General features: G+C 45.3%; 1 long non-coding RNA gene across 1 annotated transcript in view; it reads right to left on the bottom strand.

Annotated features, from left to right (window-relative positions):
* LOC139032152 (uncharacterized) overlaps positions 1-23,372 on the bottom strand; it is a 36,544-nt gene that overhangs the window by 10,165 nt on the left and 3,007 nt on the right. Inside the window, exon 2 of the long non-coding RNA XR_011484674.1 lies at positions 18,857-18,933. This is a non-coding gene — a long non-coding RNA (uncharacterized lncRNA). The remainder of the gene's footprint in view (positions 1-18,856; positions 18,934-23,372) is intronic.

Below are 23,372 nucleotides of genomic sequence, written 5' to 3' on the forward strand. Positions count from 1 at the left end.
ATATTCCAAAGTATTTTATTCTTTTTGTTGCAATGGTGAATGGTATTGTTTCCTTAATTTCTCTTTCTGTTTTTTCATTGTTAGTGTATAGTAATGCAAGGGATTTCTGTGTGTTAATTTTATATCCTGCAACTTTACTATATTCATTGATTAGCTCTAGTAATTTTCTGGTAGAGTCTTTAGGGTTTTCTATGTAGAGGATCATGTCATCTGCAAACAGTGAGAGTTTCACTTCTTCTTTTCCTATCTGGATTCCTTTTACTTCTTTTTCTGCTCTGATTGCTGTGGCCCAAACTTCCAAAACTATGTTGAATAGTAGTGGCGAGAGTGGGCACCCTTGTCTTGTTCTTGATTTTAGGGGAAATGCTTTCAATTTTTCACCATTGAGGGTGATGCTTGCTGTGGGTTTGTCATATATAGCTTTTATTATGTTGAGGTATGTTCCTTCTATTCCTGCTTTCTGGAGAGTTTTAATCATAAACGGGTGTTGAATTTTGTCAAAGGCTTTCTCTGCATCTATTGAGATAATCATATGGTTTTTATCTTTCAATTTGTTAATGTGGTGTATTACATTGATTTGTGGATATTAAAGAATCTTTTCATTCCTGGGATAAAGCCCACTTGGTCATGGCCTATGATTTTTTAAAATATGTTCAACAACAATTTTTAAAGCTCTTACCATGTATCAATCTCTATGTTAATTTTTTTTTCATTGTTTCATTCAATCCTCATCACAACCCTAAATGTAAGTATTCTTCAGTTCAGTTCAGTCTCTGTTGTGTCTGACTCTTTGCCACCCCATGGACTGCAGTGTGCCAGGTCCCCCTGTCCATCACCAACTCCCAGAGCTTACTCAAACTCATGTCCATTGAGTCGGTGATGCCATCCAACCATCTCATCCTCTGTCATCCCCTTCTCCTCCCACCTTCAATCTTTCCCAGCATGAGGGTCTTTTCAAATGAGTCAGTTCTTCGATCAGGTGGCCAAAGTATTGGAGTTTCAGCTTCAACATCAGTCCTTCCAATGAATATTCAGGACTGATTTCCTCTAGGATGGACTGGTTTGATCTCCTCATTGCAGTCCAAGGGACTCTCAAGAGTCTTCTCCAACACCACAGTTCAAAAGCATCTATTCTTTGGCACTCAGCTTTTTTATGGTCCAACTCTCACATCCATACATGACTACTGGAAAAACCATAGCTTTGACTAGATGGAACTTTGTTGGCAGAGTAATATCTCTGCTTTTTAATATGTTGTCTGGGTCAGTCATAACTTTCCTTCCAAGGAGTAAGTGTCTTTTAATTTCATGGCTGCAGTCACCATCTGCAGTGATTTTGGAGCCCCCCAAAATAACGTCTCTCATTGTTTTCCATTGTTTCCCCATCTATTTGCCATGAAGTGATGGGACCAGAAGCCATGATTTTAGTTTTCTGAATGTTGAGTTTTAAGCCAACTTTTTCACTCTCCTCTTTCACTTTCATCAGGAGGCTCTTTAGTTCTTCTTTGCTTTCTGCCATAAGTGTGGTGTCATCTGCATATCTGAGGTTATTGATATTTCTCCCAGCAATCTTGATTCCAGCTTGTTCTTCCTCCAGCACAGCATTTCTCATGATGTACTCTGCATATAAGTTAAATAATTAGGGTGAGAATATAACCTTGATGTACTCTTTTCCCAATTTAGAACCAGTCTGTTGTTCCATTTGCTAGGCATAGCAAAGAAATTAAGAAATGAGACCCAGTACATAAAACTGATAAGTGATAGATGCAGAATTTGAAAACATGTAGCCTGGATCCAGAGTCTCGGCCCTCATTTCTGACCACAAAGTACAGTTTTCAAGAGCAAATTTCCTTTAGCAGCCAGATAATTCCACCCAAAGACAGAAAAAAATGAATGGCTCCAGAATGCTGAAGGGGAAATTCTTCCATTGGCCCTTAGAGCTCTCCATGGTGCTGAAACTCAGCTTCCGCTAAGTTTCTCCTTCATTTTAGTATTTGTCTTCCTCAAACTTGCCCCTCCTTGGTTCTGGCTACTTTACTAACCCCTCCATTATATAAATTGACATCAGATCAGTTACCTCAGCTGGTTTTTGGATCAACAGCACTGTTGCAAGATCACATCTCTACTTGTCTTTTCTCCTGAGCAAATTTTTCATCATCCCTGAGCATAAAAGAAGAGAGAAGAAAACTGTACCTGCCTCCCAGGAGCTACAGTCAATGCAGGGAGATAAGACAGGCAAGGGATGTACTAGATAAGGCCTAAATATCTTAACACAGCATACAAAATCCTGCAGGATTTAATGACATTTCTGGCCTCTTACCAGGGCTTCCCTGGTGCCTTAGTGGTAAAGAATTCGCCTGCAGTGCAGGAGAAGTGGGAGATGCATGTTTGACCCCTGACTCAGGAAGACCCCCTGGAGAAGGAAATGGCAACCCACTCCAATACCCTTGCCTGGGAAATCCCATGGACAGAGGAGCCTAGTGGGTTACAGTTCATGAGGCCACAAAGAGTCAGACCCAACTTAGCGACTAAACAACAACAACAACAGCAGCTGGCCTCTCACATCACCTGTGTGCCTGCAGTTCCCGGGACACAGGATGTAAGTCTAACCCCTGGGACCACTCATGTGTTGCTGTATCTGACCTAAGGCTGGAGGGCACAGTTGAAACACAGATGTTATCACTGAGTCTCAGGGAGGGAGGGGGGCGGTGCAGGAGTTGGGCAGGGGCAAGATCAGGGCCTTATGAGCCTTGTTGAAGAGTCTTGATTTTTCTCCTGAAGGCTGTGGAAAGCTATTGACAAGTTTTAAGTGAGAAATTGGCACAATTAGATGTGGATTTATGGGGACAAGGCTGGAGGCTGGGAGACCATCCAGGAGGTGGTTGGAAAGCTCAGGTGAGAGATGATGGAGGCTGACTGAGGACAGAAGAAGTGACTTTCCATCACATGCCCCTGTCCTATTTCCTCCCCAGTATCCATCATGCTCTAAATTTCCTAGCTGTCCCCTACTTATTATTGCTTGTCTGCCCCTTTCGATGAAATACCAGGAACAAGAAACCAGGGACTTTGTCTGCCTTATTTACCACCATATCCCTGACAGTGTCACATACAGGACAGCGGACTAATGGATGTTTGTTGAGTGTAGGGAGGGCTGGAGTGGGGAGACTGGTTTTAGTGAATACAGGGTGTATTTAGTGAATACAGAGGACAAAGCTTAAGGTACAGAAATTGGTGAGGAACCGCAGGAGTTGGGGCTGAATCTATCACGCTGTGGGTCAGGGTTGATCCAGGCTTGGACAACGTGCCTACCAGTGGGGCCGGGTCATGTCAGCAGCAGTAAGGGGGAGAAACGGCCTGCTGACGCTATGTGGGCAGTGTCCGATCTGGTCTGATGGTGACCTACATCCATAAAGATGCCCAGATGGGTCTGGGCAGAGGGCCAGGCACCAGTCCCTCCTACAGCCTCTGAATTCCTTGGCCAGAGCTTAGGTTTCCTGGAATTATCCTTGCCTCCACCATCCCTTTTATGGTGTAAGGAACTGAGTGATTTAGGACACATAAGAAGAGAAAGAGAGATGAGTAAAGTGGTCGTTTGGGAGGCTGACACGTGGCTTTACTTACTAGGTTTAGGCTCCTCCATGTCTCTAGATGCTGACCCACCCCCTCACCCCCCCATGACCCTGGGGTAGTGTGGCTGTAACGCTTTGCCAAGGTGCTCCTCTGGGAGGCCTGCACCCGGGCTGTCTTGGGTTATCTCTGCCTTTGAGGAGCTCACAGTCTAGAGGAGTGGAGGCTGGGGGTGAAGGCAGACCTGCCATCACCATCACTGCTGCTGCCGTCAGCACAAGCTGCGAAGTGTCAAGAGTAGGGGAAGCCCAGACATTGGGGGTCCTGAGGAGGAGCCCCTCACCGCACCTGGGGATGAGAAAATGCTTCTGGGAGGAGGTGATACCTGCACAGAGCCTTAAAGTATGAGCTGGAATCAAACAAGTGACAGGTAGAGGAAGGGGGTTCCAGGGGAAAGGGCCAGCATGAGGAAAAGGAGTGGGAGCGAGCCTGAGTGCCTGGAGCCTGGGGATGTGGGCAGGAAGTGAGGGTGAAGATGAGAGCAGGGGCTTCACCGTGCTCCTTCCAGAGCTGCGGTGTGCTCTGGGCTTGTGCTCAGGGACTAAGCCATCCTCTCTGCCTTGGAGACTCCACCATGTGACTCAAGAGGCAAGAAGTGTCACAGCCTCCTGATCCAGTAGGGTCCTGGGCCTGGGATAAGCCTGCTGTTCAAGCCAGTTCTACGTTCCCCTCCTGCCCACTCCTGGAGGTCCAGAGCATGAAGCTGCCGTGAGGTCTTGGGGTGGGGGGAGAGCTGCTAACTGGATGCCTGCCTTTTTGAAGGCAATTTGTGGAAGAGCTTTCCAGAAAGGGCAGCTGCGATTAACTCAAATGAACTGTAAAACTCTATTTTGGCTTAAAGGCCTTGAAAATGAGGATGTAGGTAGCAGGCGGGAACGAAGGTTATGAGAGGAAGGGGCTCTAAAGCCAGCAAGGCTGCCACGGGAGTTCCTAAGTCAGCAGTCTCTGGCCAAGTGTCCACCGCAGGCCTGTCCCCTGCTGGGCTCCGGGGAATCAGAGGCTGGTGTGGCTCAGGGTGGCCATGGCATGCTCACAATTGAGGCTCTGGGAGGAGTTGCAGAAACAGGAAAATGCTTTTATAGGGGAAACACAGGGATGTGAGGGAGGGGGCCCCTAAACTTAGAGGTGGAATGGGAAGAGTTCATGCAGATGAACTAGGTTCAAATTCCAGCTCCATCACTTCCAAGACTGGCACTTCATGTTGCTGAACCTCGGTTTACTCCTTGTAAAACAGGGCTAACAATGATCCCCACAGGGTTGTTGCTGTGAGTCTTAAGTGAAATAATCATGCAACGCCCATATCCTGGAGCACACACACCAGTTCAATACACACCAGCTGTTAGTGCTGTCCACTGAGCAAAGCCAAGAAGGAAGTCGGTGTCAGGCAGAGCCTGGGGAACAGGGTTCTGGGAAGACAGACCAGCATGTGCAAAGACGTGCACTCAGCTGGGTCTGTTGGGTCAGAGTGGGAACTAGGGGTTCCCACTGGTGAGAGATCGGGCTGGGGGTCCATGTGGCCAGTTTACAAGAGCCCTGCAATCTGTAAACATTATTGGGATTTTAGTTCTCAGAGCACAGGAGCCATGGATGGTGTTTGAGAGGGGGCATGGCATGTTCATTTCTGCTGTAGATTGTGCCCTGGAGTAGCAGGGGGAGGCTTGGTCCAGGACAGCAGGTGCCTGTGCAGCACCTGTGAGAAGAAGATGATGCCCTGGGCTAGGTCAGGACTGTGGACAGTGGACAGAGGTGGGGAGAGATAGCAAGGGGACGGGGCAGGTAGACTCCCTGGATTGGATTGTAGGGAGGCAGCAGCTGAGGACAGCCCAGTTTTCTGGCTGCTCCAGGGGGTGGGAAGGCGGGTGCTGAGCTGGGGCCAGGATCCAGGGAAGGAGCAGTGTCTGGGGCCAGGGGCTCTCTGCCACAAGCCCCTGCAGGTGGCAGTGGCCAGCCTGGGCTATGGGATGATGGGGCGACCAGACCCTTCAATCACCCTCTGCCCCAGCACAGCCAGCCCCACGGCCCTCAGAACCTCCTGGAGCCCATTCTCCAGCCGGAACCTCCCTGAGCCCCTCAGCAGGCACGGCCCACCCTGGCCCTGCAGGCCGGCCCCTGGGCACAGCTGCTGCGGAAGGTGACCTTGAGCTAGTCCTGCTGAGCCTCTGTCCTTGTCACACCTCTCGGTAACGCAAGGGGAGCCCCGGGTTCTCTCCTAGGAGGAGGGAGAACCCCAGCCTGGTCAGGACTCAAATCTGGAACCCTTGAAACCCAAACCAGGAGAGAGTGGGGGACAGGGACAGACAGAGATGCGAAAAGGGGCACGGTGACAGAGCCAGTGACAAGGAGAGAAAAGCAGAGAAAGTGGACACCAGAGTGAGGCCTTGGACATGGCCCCAGAGGCCCTCCCCACTAGGCTGGACCAGGTGGGGTGCAGGGAGTCCCCAGGCCTCCAATATCCCCCCCTTCTCCATAGTTCATAATCTCAGAGAAAAGAAATCACTTTCTGTCCAATTAATCTAATTAGACATAATCAAGTTGTGGAGATCTGTGCAATAGGGTGAGTGATTAGGAGAAATTACCTTCCCGCAAAGAGTTTAGATCTAATTCTCATTCTATAATCTGAAGACCAAATAAAGAAGAATGGGCTTCCTACCCTCATCCTAGCCCTGTCTCCCTGCTTTGCAGGGGCTGAGGATCAAAGAGCTCCCTGGGAGGGGGCGCCAGCTCAGACAGAGGGTCAAACAGAACCTGCACAGTGACTGGATAGCGGTGGGCTCCCCCCAACACACACACACACGTGCACACACGCTGTCTCACAGGGGTGCAGGCACAGGGCCTGGGGGCGTCCCAGCTCTGCCACTAGCTGGCTGTGTCAACCTTTGCCATTTTCTCTAGGCCTCAGTTTCTCCACCTATAACAATAAGAGTTATAGTTGATCTGGAGGACGCCTTCTGGCTGTTGCAGTTCGGAATTCAATTTTTTCTCTTTCAGCCTCTCTCTTCTTCTTTCAAACGCAGGCTGATGGAGAACAAAATGTCTGGGGGTTTACCCAGAGAGGTTCATGAGTTGATGCTTCCCACCAGGCGAGTCCTCCATCAGCAAAACAGGAACATGCTCCAGGTACCCTTCCTGGCCCCAGAGCAAAGTTCAGGGCCAGAAGGGAATGAGGGCTTCACTATCTCCACCCACAGACACGTCTGTGATGCACAGAGGCCACCCCCTCTCATACTGGGATGCATCGTTACCAGTTCAAGGGTGGGATTCCCACCCAGCACCAGTTCCAGGCCAGGCCTCAGCCTCCCAGGGCCCCGGACCAGCAGCACCATCTGCTCCTGGAATATTTCTCCAAGAATCAAGCTGGAGGGGGACCAGCCCGAAGAGGCAAGAGGAAAGAGCATCTGGAGTCCAAAGCCTAGAGATAGATTAATTTACCTCCTGAGTCTTCTCAGCCGGAGCTGGGCCCTGGGGACAGCTGGGGGAAGGGGTGGGCAGGGTTCCCGGGGGGAGCCACAGCCTGGAGTCTACAGGGGAGGGGAGCTTGTCCCTGAGGGTGACAGGGCCCTGGGTGTCCCGGAGGGTGATGTAGGGTCCTCCCTCGCTGCCCGCACCCCACCTCCTCTCTGCACAGCTGTGGTTGCCTGAGCCCACTTTGTGGCCAGAGGCTACTGGCCAATCCTGCCCCAGCCAAGGGGTTTAAGGAGACCTGGGGGCAGGTAAGGGGGTAGAGGTAGATCTGGAGTCTGGCGGTTTTGAATCCTAGCCGTTGACTCACTGTGGGACCCGGGCAGCACCCCACCCCAATCTCTGGGCCTCAGGTTCCGTATCAACAGGATGAGGGGCCTATGGGGAACCCACATGGGGCCCCGGAGCATGAGGGCAGGGGGATCCATAGGAGCTCAGTGGGTTTTGTTCCCATCCCTTCTATGACCCTGCAGCACCTGGCTCCGAGTCAACTCCCAGTAAATATCGATTAACCTGGTGAGATGAGGAAATGAGCTAATGTCTATGTCTGGGCCTTATGGCACCAACGTCTAAAATGATGATAGGAAACTGAACAACCAGAGAGCCAGGTGGGTGAAGGCATCGGGGTTTAGCTGTCAGTCTTCAGGGAGGACTTCCTAGAAGAGGCAGGCCTTGGGCTGGGCGGTGCTTGGATAGAGGAGGGAGGGTGTGCGAGGAGGAGGGTACTGCATGTGCAAAATCAGGGAGGTGGGAAGGGGAGGATCAAGGTGAGACCTGTGTCTTGTGCACTCCTGCCGGTAGTTTGATGGGTAAGAGTTTGGGTTTTGGAATCAGACAGACTTTGCACAACCTGCTTTTGGTGTGCCCCTGGGCAAGGTCATTCCAGCACTTGGGGCCTCAATATTGTCAGCTGTGAAGTGGGGGTAACCACATTCCATCCTCACAAGGCTGTTGTGAGACTGGCACCAGAAATTGTGTGTGTGTATGTGTTTGTTTAAAGTTGGGGGATCCTGGCACAGCGCTGGTCTGCTAAGGGATTCTTGGTAAAAGGGTTTTCTGTCCTCAGTCAGCTCATTCAGATAACCTACTGTCCCCAGGGGCAACCTCCCCACCTCATCACCTGTGACATGTGGTCCCAGCAAGGAGTAAGGACCTGGGTGGGGGCGTGGAGAGCCCCTCTGCCCTGTGGAAATCCAGCACAGAGAGGTTAAGAGAGTGTCCCAAAGTCACCCAGCCCCCAGGAAGGACCACCTCCGCCCCTCCCAGTTCTCTGCTCTCTACCCAGCCGGGGAGAGGGTCCTCTGAGCACAAACAGCTGAACCGAGCGGCTCAGGTGTCGCGGGTTCCTCTTCTCCCCTCATCCTTCCTCTGCCCTCACGCTGACTCTCTCACTGGACTGAGGAGAGCTGGAAACAGGACCTGGAGTCTCCCTGGGAGTCAAGGCCAGTGATCCGACTCCTCTGGCAGAGATCTGGGTCTGTGTTGGGAAGCGAAGGGTTAAGACCTGGTTGATGTTTAAGTTGCAGTTTCTAAAGGCCATCAGGAGCCCCACAAGCAAATGTTTTCTGACTTAATGACACAGCAGCAGATTAAGGAGGAGTCCATCTCCCAGAGAGCATGAAAGAAAGGCTGTCCATTACCCTGCATGGCCTGGGCGGGCAGCTGGAATACATTCCCAAAGACCAGGATGGAGGAGTCTTCTCTTCCCTCCAAAAGCAGTTTCTGCCCGGTCCCTCTGGCCCCAAATCTGGGGGAATGCAGGACACCAAGTACCAAGTTGGGAGGACATTGAGACAGTCTGAGGCTCAATTCAGCATGGAAAACTATCTTCCAGTCTTAATGGGCCACAAGGCAACAACCATTGACCTTCTTGGGCTGTATTATATTAAAAGTTGGCTTAGGCAGGAAAGCTGTCTCCTTTCATAGGCAGCAAGGTGAGCCTCTGGGGGCCCAGCACAGAAAACCTCATATATAGAGTTATCTAAGCTTTCTCCTCCTCAGGTCCAAAGGTTCAAGTGATTAGAATATGTACTGTACTTGGACATCACCAACTCGATGGGCATGAGTTTGAGTAAACTCCGGGAGTTGGTGATGGACCGGGAGGCCTGGCGTGCTACGATTCATGGGGTCACAAAGAGTCGGACATGACTGAGCGACTGAACTGAACTGAACTGAATTGTACTTGGGGGTGGGAGACAGGGGTCCATATCTTGCCTCTGGGACTTGGAAAAAGAGGTTCTCCTAACGACGACCACAGCTCCCATTACGTGATGCCCAGCTATAGGCACAGGAGCTTCCATCCAACCTCTCATTTTATCTTCACAACAGTGTTTCTGCATCCATTCTATCCACAAGAGGGCAAGCTCAGAGATATGGGGGAAGATACAGGCCCAGGTCACTCAGAGGCAGGATAGGATGGGAGTCCATGTGTCGGCCCCCAAAGCTCATGCTCTTCTCTCTTATATGATATACGACCCCTGTGCTTCAGTTTTGTCATCTGTAAAATGGGAACACTATACTCTGTATGGACTTCCCTGGTAGTTCAGCTGGTAAAGAATATGCCTGCAGTGCAGGAGACCCCATTTTGATTCCTGTGTGGGGAAGATCCCCCGGAGAAGGGATGGGCTGCCTACTCCAGTATTCTTGGGCTTCTCTGGTAGCTCAGATGGTAAAGAATCTGCCTGCAATACAGAAGACCTGGGTTCAATCCCTGGGTTGGGAAGATCCCCTGGAGAAGAGAATGGCAACCCACTCCAGTATTCTTGCCTGGAGAATCCCATGGACAGAGGAGCCTGGCAAGATACAGTCCATGGGATTGCAAAGATTTGGACACAACTGAGCAACTAGGCACAGCCCAGCATACTCTGTATACCTGACGGAGGGTTGGATAGTACTAGTGAAATGATGGATAAGAAGTGCACCATGCACCTGGAAGGGGTGTTGGACACACGCACACATGTGCACACACACCCTCATGCATATACACATGCCCGCATGCAGAAGTTTAACCACCCAGGATCCTGGTTACTAGTTGGTAACAGTCCAGGAGAAAGCTTTCAAACTCACTGGGTCTTCTAAATCACAGTTAACTATTTACCTTCCATTCTTAGGTTACTTTAACATCTAAAATGTGAAAATTCCCTGATGCTCAGCTTATATCAATTCCACCCACACCGTGGGTCATCAATCTTAACAACACTTACATCCCCCGCCCCGCCGTGATTCTACCATCATAAAACACAGTGAAGACTGAGTATCCAGGTTTTACTAATAAGGATGATCATTTTAAGGTTGAAGACGGCAGTTGACAATTGGAAACAACTCAGGAGAAGAATAGATAGGTAAATCTATTGGGTACCCACAGGATGGAATGTAGCCAATAACAATGAAGCATATTTGATGACATCGGAATAGAGCAGAGAATCAACACCTGTCTCTACCACAAGTGCAAAGTGGAGGAATCTCTGCAGGTAAAATGACAAGTGATTTCTGGTTTCTTCTGTAATTTTTCCGCACTAAAGCCAAGTGGGTTATAAAAAACGATCTATAAAATGCACCTCCGAGCCCGGCCCCTGCAATTATAGAAAATGGACTGTGGAGCACACTTTAAGTTTGCTCCGTGGCCTAGTGTCCTCCTCTGGTCCTTTATGAGTCCTAACCCCAGGACGTCCCTGGAGACCTTTGCCCTGCACTTAGGCCCAGCCTGCTCTCCCCAGCATTCTCCAGTCTGCTTTACAGAGTTTTCCAGGCTCCACATGTTTCTTCTTGCGGGTGTCACTGTTTCTGTTCTAGCAGTCCCCCCACCCCTCCAATGTCCTGCTGCAGTGGAACTAGATCGCAAGTTGTGTCTGCAGTAGGAGTTTCTGCTCTGTGGTTGAGGATGTGAAGGGAGCACTTCTGATGAAAATAGCAATAACTGATAATGCTCACTATTACCATTGTGCCTTGGATCATGACCCTGGGTAGCTTCAAGGTGTTTAGAATTTGATGTCTGTTCCAGATCACCAAGGCTGCTGGATGCGTGAGCAGTGGCTGAGTGTAAATGCACAGCCGCAGTGGAGACCTGCATATTCACTCCGTCAGCCAACTAGTGGGTCCCTCAGTCAGTCAGTCAGTCAGTCAGTCAGTTCAGATGCTCAGTCGTGCCCGACTCTGCGACCCCATGGAGGGCAGCACGCCAGGCCTCCCTGTCCATCACCAACTCCCGGAGTTTACTCAAACTCATGTCCATTGAGTCGGTGATGCCATCCAACCATGTCATCCTCTGTCATCCCCTTCTCCTCCCACCTTCAATCTTTCCCAGCATCAGGGTCTTTTCCAACGAGTCAGTGCTCCGCATCAGGTGGCCAAAGTATTGGAGTTTCAGCTTCAGCATCAGTCCTTCTGATGAATATTCAGGCCTGATTTCCTTTAGGATGGACTGCTTGGATCTCCTTGCTGTCCAAGGGACTCTCAAGAGTCTTCTCCAACACCACAGTTCAAAAGCATCAATTCTTCAGTGCTCAGCTTTCTTTATAGTCCAACTCTCACATCCATACATGACTACTGGAAAAGCCATAGCCTTGACTAGACAGACCTGCTCGGTGTCAAACATGGTTCTGGACACTGGGCACTGGCCCCTGTGTTCAGAGTTGTGGGGAGACAGTAATCAAATAAACATGTGTGGGTGAGGGCCGTGAAGCAGTCAACAAAATGATGGGTCAGAGGGCAAGGGTGGGGGATGGGTGGGGGTAGTGGCCAAAGCTGGTTAGGGGAGGCAGAGCGGGGGGTGGCCTGTGGGCAGGTGAGCGAGCAGAGCAGTGTGGGGCTGTGAGTGTGGTCACTGCACCTGAATGGCAGAGGTGTCCTCTTCGTTGAGAGCCCAGACTGCACAGGGTTCTCCAGGCACAGTCAAGGGAGCCCCAGATGACTGGTCTCAACCTCAGGTCAGTCCCACTCAGAGGCCAGGGCAGGGCTGGACAGCTGCTCATTTCATTCTAAACCCACCAGGCTGGGGCTCTCCCTTACCCCACCACTAATGCCTCTGCTTGCCTAGATCCCTACCTAGCCCTGGGGGTTCCACGGCCCGAGACTGCCTCTGTGTCTGGGTGGAGACCTGCTCTGGAGTCTGCATGTCTGCGTGTGCGTGAATTTATGGTCCCTGGGCCCATGGCAGAGCTGAGTGCACGTCCTTGTGTGTGTCTGTGCCTGGTCCATCATGTGGACATGCATGAACTTGCATCTGTGGCATGGGATCCTGAGCCTCGGTGTGTCTGGGGGTTCATGATCGTGTCTATGTGTGTTTGTGTGTGTCCATGCATGCACCCACATTCTTTTGTATATCTCCCTGGGCTCACACTTTCTTCCATGTGCCTGTATATCTGTATCTGTCTGTTGTGAGTATCATTCTGAATGTTCTACAGGCAGGTTCTCTGTGGTTGCAGAGCTGTGTCTGTTTCAGCATCCATTTCTGGGTCTATAAACAAGTGTGTATTTGTGTGACTGTGTTTCTGCTCTATGTCTATTTCTGACTTCTGGGTCTTTGTGTTTCTATTTTGTCACCAGTTTTTGTCAATGTGAATATCTCTGTCTGTGTCAGTAGGTTTGAGCCTGGGGGCTTACCTGAACCCAGGTGGTGTAGTGCTTATGTGTGTGTGATCGGATGTTTCTGATTATCTGTGTGTGAGTTTGAGTATCCATGTCTGTCTCTATGCCGCTTTGACACTCTGTATGTGTCTGTCTGTCTGTATAGTGTTGGTTCATGGGTTCTGTTGAACTATTTATCTGTTCCTGTGCTTCTCTCTATAAGGGTATACCTCTATATTTCTTGCTCTAAGTGGCTGTGTGTATCTGTGTCCAGGTACCCCTGTCGATCTGTGTCTGCTACTTGCTCAGACCAGTAAAGAAGCCCCATTTTCCCCATTCTGTGGCTTTGGAGGAGCTGTTCACTGTGTGATAGGCAATGACAGGCTCAGGAGGGCTGAACTCTTGGGGGCCAAGCCCTATACCTCCAGGTTTTGCTCTTGAAGTAATTGCATGAATAGAAGGCTATATTCAACAATTGCTGATTACACATTCTTTCCAAGTGCACATGGAATATTCACCAAAAGAGATCATGTGTTGGACTATAAAACACATATCATGAGTTAAAAAGAGTTGAGATCATAGAGAGTAATTTTACTCCTTAGAAGGGAATTAAACTAGGAGTTAATAGCAATATTGCATATGGAAATCTCACATATATTTGGAAATTAAGCAACACATGCCTAAATAACCTGTGGGTCAGTGAAGAAATCACAAGAAAGATAAAAAATATTTTAAACTGAATTATAAGAAAATAGTAACATTTCAAAATTTGTGGGATGTAACTAAAAGAGTGCTGAGAGTGAATTATAAGAGTTTAAAACTCTTATGTTAGAAAAGAAGACAAGTTTAAAATCAATGATCTAAGTATCTTAAGAAGCTGGGAAAAGAACAGAAACCAGTATAATAGAACACAGACAAACAATTCAAAATACCAAAAAAAAAAAAAAAAAACAAAAACAAAAACCAGAAACAGATTCACTAAAAGAATTAATAAAGTTAATAATCTCTTAGTTGGGGAAAAAAGAAGAGAAACTAAAAGTTTTTAAGATCAGCAATGGTAAAGGGGGCATCACTAAGATAGTACGCTCCTTAAAATGGTAATAAGAGAATGTTACCATTTTATGCAGATAAATTCAAAACAACTCCAATGGACTGGGCAAATTTCTTAAAACACAGCTTATCAAAATTAACAGAAGGAGAAACAGAAACACTGAATAGCCCTATGTCTATAAAAGAAATGGAATTTACAATAGAAAACTTTTTCACAATGAAAGTTCCAGACTTAAGTGGCTTCACTTTTGAATTTTTGCTAATATTTAGGGGAAAAAAAATACTAATTTTGCACATATTCTTTCATAAAATTGAAGAGGGAAAACTTCCCAACTGGTATGAGGCCATCATAACCTTGATACAAAACTCAAAAATGACATTAGGGAAAAAAACTAAGAAATCAATGTAGCACAATAATATTGATATGAAAATATCAAACAGTAGCAAATTGAATTCAGAAATATATAAACAAGATAATGTATCATGACCAAATTGAGTTTATCTCAAGAATTCAAGGTAAGTTCAATATTTGAAAATCAAGCAAATTAATTTATTACATTAACAAAATAAAGGGGAAGATAGGATCATCTTAAGAGATGTTGAAAATATATTTGATAAATTCAATATCCTTTTAGGAAAACCTCTCTATAAACTAATAACACTAGAGAATTTTCTCAATCTTATGAAAGATAGCTATGAAAAATCTATAACAGCATTATTCTTAGTAATTAAAGACTGAATGCATAACTCTTTTCAGGAGCTATTTCAGGATGTTCATTTAAGTCATTTATAAACAATGTTTTACAAGAGGCTCTAGTAACTTTAATAAGGCAAGGCAGAAATGAAAGGCTTAAAGTTTAGAAAGGATAAAATAAAATTCTCTTTCAGAAAAACATAATTGTTTTTATAAGAAATCCCAAGGAATCTACAGAAAACTGACAAGAAATAATAACAGAACTTAACAAGGTTGCAAGTTACAGTGGATGTACACAGTTCAACTGATACAGTAGCAACAAAAAAATGGTTAAATGAAACTATAAAAAAGCGATTCAAAATAATGAACACCCAGAAATATTTGTTTTAAATGTGCAAAAACTCTGATGTTGAAATCTGTGGACAGAGCAGAGAGAGATTAAAGACTCACATATGGAAAGACATATCATATACATGGATTGAAAGAATCAATATTGTTAAGAATCCTTAAAAACTTAATCCACAGATTCAATCTAAATATCCCACTTTTAGAATAAGCTACTTTTGAAAGATATACAGAACTGTAAAAGACCTACAAAGCCTAAAAAAACCCCAAAAACAAAAAACAAACAACCTCTTCAAAAAGAATGATCAGACTTAAAGGAAACATGTTGCTTGATCTCAAAACTAACTAAAGACTATTATGGCCAAGACAGAATAAGAATGGACAAGTAGATCAGTGGAATAGAATGGAAACATCAAAAATAGACCCATACAAATAATCAATTTGTTTTAGGCAATGATTATAATAATTAATTCAGTGGTAAAAAGAATACTGTTTTCAACAAAGTATGCTGTACCAGTTGAAAAGCCATACAGAAAAACAGTAAATCTAGGCTCCTACTTAACACTGTACCATACTCAAAAATCAACTTCAGGTGGATCCTAGACCTAAATGCTAACACTACAAATCTATAAATTAAAAAAAAAAAAAGAATAATATATTTGAGACTTTGGAGTGAGAAAGGTAGATAGGACACACAAAAGTAGCACTAATAGAAACAATGATAAAATGTACTTCACCAATATTTAAAAGTTTTGCTCTTTGAAAGTTACTGTTGGGAAAATGAAAACACAAGTCACACATTGGGAAGAAATACCACACAAGTACGGACTCTAGCGCTTGAGAGTTCCAAGGCTGACCATAAAGGGCAAAAAGGGGCTCAGTTCTTAGAAATCCCCACCCTTCCCCCAAATATTAATAGCTAGAATAGTCCTTGTATTCATTAGCCTATGAAATTACCTACTTCAATACAAACTGATAACCCCTTACCCTGGTCCTACTCTCACCTTCTGAGATGGCCCCCACACACTCTGTCTGTGGCATATGTTTCTCTCTAAATACATCTACTTCTTACCTATCATTTTTGTCTTGCACTGATTTCTTTCTGTAATGAGACATCAAGAACCTGAGCTGCATGAAGTCAGGTATGTGATCTCAATTAAAATATTGTGGGCTCAGGTCCCAATCTGAGTTACACAGTTTCCTGACCACATCAAACTTCTGCCTACAATAGTTCAATTGCAACTCTTGGCTGTTGGGGCATGGCGTTCTAGACAGGGTGTGATTTTGCTGCCCTCCTCATCCCAGCTGGCCTGTTTAAGAGCTGCTTTTCAGCTCTTCAGACGTGCTGAAATGTGAACCTTGGCTTGCCCAGTGATCTAAAGGTCATTCTTCCTCCTCCCTTTTTCCCACTTCCAAGGTGGTAGGTATCCCTGAAGATGGCTCCCAATGATCCTGGCCTCAAGACCAGGAGCTGACTGTGGCTTGGATCATGAACTCCTTATTGCCAAATTCAGACTGAAATTGAAGAAAGTGGAGAAAACCACTAGACCATTCAGGTGTGACCTAAATCAAATCCCTTATGACTATACAGTGGAAGTGAGAAATAGATTTAAGGGACTAGATCTGATAGACAGAGTGCCTGATGAACTACGGATGGAGGTTCGTGACATTGTACAGGAGATAGGAATCAAGACCATCCCCAAGAAAAAGAAATGCAAAAAAGCAAAATGGCTGTCTGAGGAGGCCTTACAAATAGCTGTGAAAAGAAGGGAAGTGAAAAGCAAAGGAGAAAAGGAAAGATATACCCATTTGAATGCAGAGTTCCAAAGAATAGCAAGGAAAGATAAGAAAGCCTTCCTCAGTGATCAATGCCAAGAAATAGAGGAAAACAATAGAATGGGAAAGACTAGAGATCTCTTCAAGAAAATTAGAGATACCAAGGGAACATTTCACGCAAAGATGGGTTCAGTAAAGGACAGAGATGGTATGGACCTAACAGAAGCAGAAGATATTAAGAGGTGGCAAGAATACACAGAAGAACTGTACAAAAAAAGATCTTCATGACCCAGATAATCATGATGGTGTGATCACTCACCTAGAGCCAGACATCCTGGAATGCAAAGTTAAGTGGGCCTTAGGAAGCATCATGATGAACAAAGCTAGTGGAGGTGATGGAATTCCAGTTGAGCTATTTGAAATCCTGAAAGATGATGCTGTGAAAGTGCTGCACTCAATATGCCAACAAATTTGGAAAACTCAGCAGTGGCCACAGGACTGGAAAAGGTCAGTTTTCATTTCAATCCCAAAGAAAGGCAATGCCAAAGGATGCTCAAACTACCACACAATTGCACTCATCTCACACGCAAGTCAGTAATGCTTAAAATTCTCCAAGCCAGGCTTCAGCAATATGTGAACCATGAACTCCCATATGTTCAAGCAGGTTTTAGAAAAGGCGGAGGAACCAGAGATCAAATTGTCAACATCTGCTGGATCATCGAAAAAGCAAGAGAGTTCCAGAAAAACATTTACTTCTGCTTTATTGACTATGCCAAAGCCTTTGAGTGTGTGGATCACAATAAACTGGAAAATTCTGAAAGAGATGGGCATACCAGACCACCTGACCTGCCTTTTGAGAAACCTGTATGCAGTTCAGGAAGCAGCAGTTAGAATTGGACATGGAACAACAGACTGGTTCCAAAGAGGGAAAGGAGTATGTCAAGGCTGTATATTGTCACCCTGCTTATTTAACTTATATGCAGAGTACATGATGAGAAATGCTGGGCTGGAGGAAGCACAAGCTGGAATCAAGATTGCCGGGAGAAATATCAATAACCTCAGATATGCAGATGACACCACCCTTATGGCAGAAAGTGAAGAGGAACTAAAGAGCCTCTTGATGAAAGTGAAAGAGGAGAGTGAAAAAGTTGGCTTAAAGCTCAACATTCAGAAAACTAAGATTATGGCATCCAGTCCCATCACTTCATGGCAAGTAGATGGGGAAACAGTGGAAACAGTGACAGACTTTATTTTTCTGGGCTCCAAAATCACTGCAGATGGTGATTGCAGCCATGAAATTAAAAGACGCTTACTCTGGAAGGAAAGTTATGACCAACCTAGACAGCATATTAAAAAGCAGAGACATTGTCAACAAAGATCCATCTAGTCAAGGCTATGGTTTTTCCAGTGGTCATGTATGGATGTGAAAGTTGGACTATAAAGAAAGCTAAGCACTGAAAAATTGATGCTTTTGAACTGTGGTGTTGGAGAAGACTCTTGAGAGTCCCTTGGACTGCAAGGAGATCCAACCAGTCCATCCTAAAGGAGATCAGTCCTGGGTGTTCATTGGAAGGACTGATGTTGAAGCTGAAACTCCAATACTATGGCCACCTGATGTGAAGAGCTGATTCATTGGAAAAGACCCTGATGCTGGGAAAGATTGAGGGCAGGAGGAGAAGGGGACGACAGAGGATGAGATGGTTGGATGGCATCACTGACTCAATGGACATGGGTTTGGGTGGACTCCGGGGGTTGGTGATGGACAGGGAGGCCTGGCATGCTGCGGTTCATGGGATCGCAAAGAGTCAGACACGACTGAGCGACTGAACTGTACTGAACTGAACTGATCCTGGCCTCTAGGTATTCACTTCCCTTGAGTGCTGGCTGGACTTCCTGACTCAGTTCTAATAAGTGTAATAGAGCAAAAATGATGGGATGGCATTTCTGAGTTTAGCTCAGCTTTGGAGCTGCTGTGCCAAGTGCTGCTCTGGGGGTAGCCAGGTGTTGCACCAAGATGCAGCTCTTTGGAGAGACCCATGCGGGTGAACTTGGAGCATCTTGCATTTTCCTCTGACTGCAGCTTGGTCAACCTTGATTGCAACTTCCTGAGAGACTTTTGAACTAGAACTACTCCCAGATTCCTGACCCGTAGAAAATGTGAGATAAATGTCTGTTGCTTTCAGCTACTAAGCATCCTGGGGTAATTTGTTATGCAGCAATAGGTAACTAAAACACTCTGCCTTCTGGGTCATCTGGGGTATTGGTATAACTCTGGAGCTCCAAGGCACTGAGGCTCCCACCAGGAAATAACCCTTTCCTAAGAAATGACTTTGAGTTGCTTACCCAGTTGTGCTGTTATCTCCACCAGTGCGAGTTCAATGCATGAAGCAGGACACCCAAAACTGATGCTCTGTGACAACCTAAAGGGATAGAGTGGAAAGGGTGGTTGCAGGGGGTTCAGGATGGAGGGGAGAGATGTATGCCTATGGCCGACTCATACTGATATGTGGAAAAAACCATGGCAATACCGTAAAGCAATTATCCTCCAATTAAAATAAATAAATAAAACAGTAAAAAAAGAAGTGAACTTACTGAGACAATTAAAAAAAAACCAAAACAAACAAAAAGCCAGCCAAACCCCATCTCTACTGCAGCCAGCAAAGCAACCCTAGCTTCATGCTAAATGCATAATTTGCTACAAATTAAACTTAATGGGACTGGAGTAATTATGTTGACTTTTTAAAATACCTTCAGATAAAAACATAATTAAGTTATTTCAGAAGATAATCCTTTTCTATTGTGTGTCCCAAGGGAGTCAAGAGAGAAGGCTAAAGGAGGAAAGTCAGTGCTGAAGGAGGAGGGCTTGAGGATGCTCTTAGACCTGGAGTAGGGGGTGGAACCCAGGTCAGCTCTCCCCAGTGACAACTTCACAGCTTGTACTAAAAGCTTTAAATACGCCCATACCCTTCGACCTGGTGAGGCCAGAAATTGGTCATAAGGAAATAAACAGAGATGGACACAAAGATGTATGTGCAGAGCTCGTCATCCAGCATCATTTTTAATGGCCAGATGCTGGGAACCATCTAAATGCCTAACAATGGCAGATTGGCTGAATCAATTATGAATGAAAAATAATTATGATGGAATATTGATTGAGCTGTCATTCACAATGAAACTTTCACAAGAAATTTACGTTGGGAAATGCTTATAAATTAAGAGCTAGAGAAAAAAGTGGCATACAAAACTGAATATAAAGTACATTTCAGCTTTCATTTATATACACATGGGACTAATAAAACCCAGAAGAATGCATGCAAAAATAACAGTCGTTATCTCTGGTGGGGAGGGCAGTTACAGGGGATTTTGATTTTCTTTTTATACTTTCCAAATTTTCTGTAATGAACATCTACTACTAATGTATTGTTTTTAATTTTTAAAAATGGATTTCAGTAAAAAATTCTCTCTCCATCTCCTTATCCCATGAGAAGTCTTCCTGGACTAAGCTCTGGGGTGAAGCTCTGATCCCAGGATCACTTTGTTCATATTCAAGTATTTTGGTTCTGGCTGTTGCACAGATAATAGAAGAGGGAGGATTTCATCCATGTCTTTTGATCAGAGAGGTTAATTTCCCACTACCTTACAGTCGTGAAAGTTGATCTGTACTTGTGCACCTCCACCAGCAAGCATGTTCCACCTTTGGGCAGAAGCGACAGAAGGGTCTTTGTCTTTGCAGGGTGAAACCAGAATCTTTGTTGGCTTTACTCATGTTCCTAGTTCTTTGTGGCCCCCAGAATAGAACCAACTTCCGGTCCATATGACAACCTTTTTGAGGTTGGAGGGCAGCACTGTGTCCATCTGAAAATCTTTTTAGAATGAGTATCTGATTCCTTTAAAGAGCTTCTGGGTAAGTGACCACTTCTCATGCCTTCCTATACCACGTCTACATCCAAGTCACTCCCACCTCTCACCTGGACATAAACACTTCTTTCATCTAGTCACCACGATTTTACCTGACCACCCTCTCTACTAGTCCCTTCCCATTTCTCATTTTCCTTCATGAAACTTATCACTACTTTATATCTATGGCATATTAATATGTATGATATATTATGTATAATATATCAACGACAGAGTTTTGTCAAGAGAACAGTCTGGTCATAGCACAATTTTTCAATGACACAGGAGATGACTTTATACATGGCATCACCAAATGGTCAATACTGAAATCAGACTGATAATATTCTTCACAGCTAAAGACGGAGAAGCTCTATACCATCAGCAAAATCAAGACCTGGAGCTGACTGTGGCTCAGATCATGAGCTCCTTATTGCAAAGTTCAGGCTAAACTGAAGAAAGTAGAGAAAAACACTAGGCCATTCAGGTCTAACCTAAATCAAATCCCTTATGATTATATAGTGGAGGTGATGAATAACTTCAAGAGATTAGATCTGGTACACAGGGTGTCTGAAGAACTATGGACAGAGGTTCATAACATTTTATAGGGGGCAGTGATCAAAACCATCCCAAAGAAAAAGAAATGCAAGAAGGAAAAAGGGTTTTCTGAGGAGGGTTTACAAATAGCTGAGGAAAGAAGAGAAGTGAAAAGCAAGGGAGAGAGGGAAAGATATACCTAATTGAATTCAGAGTTGCAGAGAATAGCAAGGAGAGATAATAAGACCTTCTTAAATGAACATTGCAGAGAAATAGAGGAAAGCATTAGAAAGGAAAAGACTAGAGATCTTTTCAAGATGGTTTGTGATACAAAGGGAAAATTTCATGCAAAGATGGGCACAATAAAGGACAGAAATGGTAAGAACCTAACAGAAGCAGGAGAGATTAAGAAGAGGGAGCAAGAATACACTGAATAACTGTACAAAAGAGGTCTTAATGACCTGAATAACCACAGTGGTATGGGAACACACCCAGAGCCAAACATCCTGGAGTGTGAAGTCAAGTGGGCCTTAAGAAGCATTACTACGAACAAAGCTAGTGGAGGTGATAGAATTCCAGCTGGGCTATTGCAAATCCTAAAAGATGCTATTGCTAAAGTGCTGCACTCAGTATGTCAGTAAATTTGGAAAGCTCAGCAGTGGCTGGAGGAAAAAGTTAGTTTCATTCCAATCTCAAGGAAGGACAGTGCCAAAAAATTTTCAAACTACCATACAGTTGTACTTATTTTGCATACTAGTAAGGTTATGCTCAAAATCTTTCAAGCTAGGCTTTGACAGTACGTGAACCAAGAACTTTCAGATACACAAGCTGGATTTAAAAGAGGCAGAGGAATTAGAGATCAAATTGCCAACATTTTTTGTGTCATAGAGAAAGCAAGAGAATTCAAGAAAAATATATACGTCTGCTTTATAGACCAAATGAAAACCTTTGGCTGTGTGGATCACAACACATTGTGGGATATTCTTAAAGAGATGGGAATTCCAAACCACCTTACCTGTCTCCTGAGAAACCCGTATGCAGGTCAAGAAACAACAGTGAAAACCTCACATGGAACAACTAACTGGTTCAAAATTGGGAAAGGAGTTAAGACAAGGCTGTATCAGTTCAGTTCAGTTCAGTAGCTCAGTCGTGTCCGACTCTTTGCGACCCCGTGAATCGCAGCACGCCAGGCCTCCTTGTCCATCACTAACTCCCGGAGTTTACTCAAACTCATGTCCATTGAGTTGGTGACGCCATCCAGCCATCTCATCCTCTGTTGTCTCCTTCTCCTTCCACCTTCGATCTTTCGCAACATTAGGGCCTTTTCCAATGAGTCAGTTCTTCGTATCAGGTGGCCAAAGTATTGGAGTTTCAGCTTCAACATCAGTCCTTCGAAAGAACACCCAGGACTGATCTCCTTTAGGATGGACTGACTGGATCTCCTTTCAGTCCAAGGGACTCTCAAGAGTCTTCTCCACCACCACATTTCAAAAGCATGAATTCTTCAGTGCTCAGCTTTCTTTATAGTTCAACTCTCATATCCATACATGACTACTGGAAAAACCATAGCTCTGACTAGACGGACCTTTGTTGGCAAAGTAATGTCTCTGTTTTTTTTTTTTTTCTCTCTGTTTTTTATATGCTATCTAGGTTGGTCATAACTTTTCTTCCAAGGAGCAAGTGTCTTTTAATTTCATGGCTGCAGTCACCATCTGCAGTGATTTTGGAGCCCAAGAAAATTAAGTCAGCCACTGTTTCTACTGTTTCCCCATCTATTTGCCATGAAGTGATGGGACCAGATGCCATGGTTTTTGCTTTCTAAATGTTGAGTTTTAAGCCAGGTTTTCACTCTTCTCTTTCACTTTCATCAAGAAACTCTTTAGTTCTTTGCTTTCTGCCATAAAGGTGGTGTCATCTGCATATCTGAGGTTATTGATATTTCTCCCAGCAATCTTGATTCCAGCTTGTGCTTCATTCAGCCCAGCATTTCTCATGATGTACTCTGCATGTAAGTTAAACAAACAGGGTGACAATATACAGCCTTGACATACTCCTGTCCTGATTTGGAACCAGTCTGTTGTCCACGTCCAGTTCTAACTGTTGCTTCCTGACCTGCAAACAGATTTCTCAGGAGGCAGATCAGGTGGTCTGGTATTCCCATGTCTTGAAGAATTTTCCATGGTTTCTTGTGATCCACACACTCAAAGGCTTTGGTATAGTCAATAAAGCAGAAGTAGGTGTTTTTCTGGAACCCTCTTGCTTTTTCAATGAGCCAACAGATGTTGCCAATTTGATCTCTGGTTCCTCTGCCTTTTCTAAATCCAGTTTGAACATCTGGGAGTTCATGGTTGGCTTACTATTGAAGCCTGGATTGGAGAATTTTGAGCATTATTTTGCTAGCATGTGAGATGAGTTTAATTGTGAGGTA

This window comes from Odocoileus virginianus, chromosome 30, assembly GCF_023699985.2.
Source record: "Odocoileus virginianus isolate 20LAN1187 ecotype Illinois chromosome 30, Ovbor_1.2, whole genome shotgun sequence".
Taxonomy (NCBI): Eukaryota; Metazoa; Chordata; class Mammalia; order Artiodactyla; family Cervidae; genus Odocoileus; species Odocoileus virginianus.